The sequence below is a fragment of the Cynara cardunculus genome (assembly GCF_001531365.2).
Source record: "Cynara cardunculus var. scolymus isolate 2C chromosome LG 7, CcrdV1, whole genome shotgun sequence".
Taxonomy (NCBI): domain Eukaryota; kingdom Viridiplantae; phylum Streptophyta; class Magnoliopsida; order Asterales; family Asteraceae; genus Cynara; species Cynara cardunculus.
In genome coordinates, this window is record NC_037534.1 from 1,468,530 (window position 1) to 1,473,662 (window position 5,133).

The window sequence follows — 5,133 nt, forward strand, 5'->3', positions numbered from 1 at the left end:
TTAAGTGGGGCCATGTTTAGCCTCCAAATTTGCCGGGGATTAGTCGGGCTTTGGCCCGGACACCCTTACAAAAAAAAAAAAAAAAAAAGTCTCGAGCAAGTCTGGTATATTCATTGAACTTATTTATTTTAACTATAATTTTTCAGGTATGGAGATGCACTCGTCAAATTTTGGGGTGTGTTTAAGGAAAACCAAAAAATAATAATCTGAAATGAACTATCAAATGAAAAAGTAAAAAAAAAATCGTAAAAGCCTCTCGAAATTAAAAAAAAAAACCCGGGAAAAAGGTTTAAAATCAAACATAAACTTGAAAAATTAAACTGTATTGATATAGTTAGTTTTTTAATTTAAACAAATCAAATCATGAAATAATATCTTATCTTGTTTATTTTCATATAATTATATACTAGAAGAATATTCGCACATACTGCGAGATATATATTGATTTTAATGTTTCATTTTTTTATTTTAAGTCTATCAGGGTGCGTTTGGTACGCTGGACAGAGTGGGACAGGACARGACAGAACACATTTGTCCTACGTTTGGTGTGGCTAAATGTGGAACTAACTGGAACTAAGTTGGACAAGCATGGGACAAATGTGTTCCACCATTAACCCTGGAACTAAGTGGAACAGAAACATTTTTACCACACTATCCCTTCCCCCTTTCTTCCCCACATCGCACCCTCCATCTCCTTYTCCATCTCCTGGACACGCGTGTTCCACCATCTCCTTCTCCATCTCGACGGCGACGGAAGTTCCCTTCTCAACGGCTCCATCCCTTCTCCTCCCCATCGACGCCCCTGCACCTGCACCTGCAGAAATCTGCGCCCCTGCACCTGCCAAAGTCCGCCTCCATCGCTTCTCCTCCCCCATCGACGGCGACATCCCTCTCTCCATACTCAGGTACATGATTGCTTCATCTCGATTTTGTTGCTAATCGGCTGTTTGCTTGAACCCGAAATCGATTGCTTGAACCGATTTCTTGTTTGCTTGAACCCGAAATCGATTGCTTGAATCGATTCTTGTTTGCTTGAACCCTAAATTGGTTGTTGAATGGCTCATGAATCCAAATAGGCAGCAAATATAAGGAAATCTCGCACATTGTTAAGAAAGATTGAGTTATCATGTATAAACAATTTGGTTCTAACAGACCCACAAAAGATTGAGTTATCATGTTAAGAAAGACCTACTGTTTCATTTGTTTCTCATAACAATGTAATCAGCTAAATGCTTAGCTTCAATTGATTTATCTTTTCAAATAAAAATGCTTACTGTTTTATGTAGAATTAGATGCGTATTGATGAATATAGTTGGAACATTTATATTGATTATTTAGTGAAAAAAAACACTAAACAGCTCATTGGGGGTAAATTGGTCATTTTAACCAGTTTTGTCCTGTCCTGTTATGTCTTACCAAACGCTGAACAGCTGTCCTGTCCTGTCCTGTCTCGTCCTGTCCCGTCCTGTCCTGTCCTGTCCTGTCTGCGCACCAAACGCACCCTCAATGTCATAGTGCGATATTATGTGGTTTTATGAAAAATAATTTTTTATATTTTTGAATGAAATATAAATTTGAAGATATCATAAAATTTTGATAAAAGTAAGCGATATTAATATCAAATTAACCATTTAATTTTTTTTTTATTTGTGTAATTTCTTTAATTCAAATTTTTATTATAATTTAATTGAATTTTAAAACTAATTTATTTTTTGTTTGATAAAATAATTTTTTAAGATAATAATTAAGTATCCTGTTAGAACTCAATGATTATCTTAATTATATTTTAGATTTTTTATATTTAAAATGATGTTTATCATGTATTTGATTGTGCTTATCTGCAGTTAGTTATACGAATTCAAACATAAAACTTTAATAAGTTGTACTTACGTACAATCAACTTGTAATCTTGAATTTTAAGTAATATGCATCAATAAACAGCACTTTATGCATAAAAAATTATTTTTTAGAGTTTTTGTCAAATACTTTATTATAATATAATATAGATATAGGGACTTAATCAAATGATAACTGTTTTGTTTTAAGTAACCGTGAGATCCAATATCAACTATAAATCAAAGGTTAAATTAGAAATTTAATAATTTTGGTAAATTTAACTTAAAATGTTAATTAAGGTCATTTTAGGAATTTTATAAATATTCTATCTTATATATCTTCTTTCCTCTCTATGACAAATCTTATTCGACGAACTTTATGTGAACATAAAGATACACACTGTGATACCTACAAGTGATATTTATTGTAATACCCAAATAAACATACAAAATGCACAATGTAATATCTTTTGTAAAACAACGAAAATAACGAAGATGCAAGATATGATACATTTCATAAAACAAAGAAAATACATTGTAATACACGTAAAATATTGTGAATGCTATCAATATGATACACTTTGATTCACAAACGTCCTTAAAGGGCTCACATTGGATCTCACATATAGGGGCTCATTCAAAGGATAACTAGTTACTTTTGTGGTAACCGTGAGATTCAATGTGTGTCACTCATTTGAGATATTTAAGGATATTTCTAAAATAAACTAAAAGAGTAATATAATAATTATATTTTTGATAACTAATCAAAATATTTAATTACATTTTTTAGAAGTAAATATTTAATTAAAATTAGTTGCATAATATATCAATTACCTAATATACATCGTATTTTAAAGACGTTTGTGAATCAAAGTGTATCATAATGATAACATTCACAATGTTTCACATGTATCACAATGTATTTTATTTGTTTTATGAAATGTATCATATTGTGCATTTGCGTTATTTTCATTATTTTACAAAGGGTATCACATTGTGCATCTTGTATGTATATTTGGGTATCACAGAGATCGTTTGAAGATATTACAGTGTGCATCTTGTGTTCATATAAAATTCATCGGAATAAGGTTCGCCGAACAAGATTCACCTATTAACGATTCATAATTTATCTTTTCATAAAACTATTAAAAGATAAACAAACAACAATTTAATTCATTTCCCAAATACAATATATAATGAATATTCAAAACAATTTTAAATATATTTATTAATTAATTTAATAGAAGTCAAACTTTACTCTTAACTTCTGACTAATAGTATCCGCCATGGAATAACAAACAAACGAGTTAAATCACACTTTCTCCAATATCGAGATGGAGTAATGATTCAATTTTCCGACATCTAACGTCTGATTTTCCGGCTGATATTCCGGCAACTCAGTTTCATCCTCACCGTATCTCCAAATCTTCCAATACTTAACGAGATCCAGGATTACGAAGACATAGAACAAAAACGAACTGCAAACCACCACAACGGCGTACAGAGCCACCGTGATATCCGACGGGAAGAAATCGGAAAACTGATAAACAAATCCAAACGAGATCGCCGTGTAGAGAAACCACATATTCAGTTTCAGCAAAAATTTGAGACTCGATTTCTCGTTTTTAGGCAGGGAGATGTATTTAATCAGACATAATTGCAACAAGAAGTAACCTGCAAAAACCGAAACGCAGAGAACCACCAAGGAGTAGTCATGGCGGCGGATAGCTTTCGTGATCGTTCCGACGATATTAGGCATCATGATGACGAAATAAACCGAAAACCACTTGAAATTGCCGGAGTTTTCGTGAGGATCTCGTTGGATCGTTGTATCATGAATTAGGGTTACCTTCTTACGGAGAGGCATTTGGATTCCCATTTTTGATTGGAGATGAGAGTATTGAGTTTTCAGTGCTTGATTTTGTATATATAGATACAGAATGTTGTATGTATCTAAGCAGTCCAAGCCGAGAAGTGACCAGTGAGGGACCGAAAATTTCTATGAAGTTTCTTGGTAATTTGTGGGTCGATTCGCTGCACCGTAAAGAAAGAACAACTGAAATGACGTCGCATTGACACTAAAAGACAAATTGTTTGGACAAAATAGTCAGTAGTGATTGAAATTTGACCCATAGCATCATGGGGTTAAGAGGGTGAGTGTGAGGGTGGGGGCGGCCCCCTAATCTCATAGTCGAAGCGGGGTCAGGGATTACATTATTCGTTCTCGATTGGCTCCCGATAACTTTTTTTAATTTATATAATATATGTATATAGCATGTGTATATATAAATATATATATATATATATATAAGCAAATGATCGTGTGAAAATAAGAATTAAGATAAGAAGGAATGTGGACTCTTGATCACCTTAAATCTCAAATGCAATTATAAATTGTGTTTGATAAGGGGATTGATAGCACCTAATCTCATACTCGAAGCGGGGTCAGGGATTACATTACTCGTTCTCGATCAGATCCCGATTAAATTCTTTAATTTATATAGCATGTGTATATATGAATATATCTGTATAGCCAATAGGCGAATGATCGTGTAAGAATGAGAGTTAAGATAAGAAGGGATGTGGACTTTTGATCACCTTAAATCTCAAACGCAACTAAATTGTGTTTGATAAGGGGATTGATCCGGTGTATCTCATCATAATGTGCATCCAATGGTGAAGATCTCTTTTAACGTTTCTCACCTTAACTCTCATTCTCGCACGATCCTCCGTCTTATATGTAATATTAAGTTTTTATAATTACATATATTAAGTGTGTGTTTGAAGTTGATTTTTTTAGTTTTCAGTAGACACGCCACTTTTCAGTCTTTTTAGTGTTTTAATTTTAGTGGTTGGGTTGAGATGGTCTTATGAGAGCAATTTACCGTACGTTTACCGAGTAAATATTTATGAAATGTTATTTACTTTATCGGATGAACATAATAAAGGCCGAGAATTTTACCAGGTAAGAGACATAGCAACTTAGTAATGACTAATAATCTTACATGGTAAGATGCATAGCAATGATCGAGAATCTTACCTGGTAAGATGCATAACAAGGATCGAGAATCTTACGCGGTAAGTGAAGGTAAGTGATTATCGATAATGTTACTTGATAAGGTAAGTGAAAATTGTGATTCTTGTTAGTAAACGCTTACCCGATAAGCGTTTGATAAAACGAGCCATTTGTTTTAGTTTATATTAAATGTAAAATATATTTCATTTTCTCAATAATTTTTTTCATGTCCATTTAGACTGACAACCTATTAATCATGTATCATTTGATCGAGTATATGTT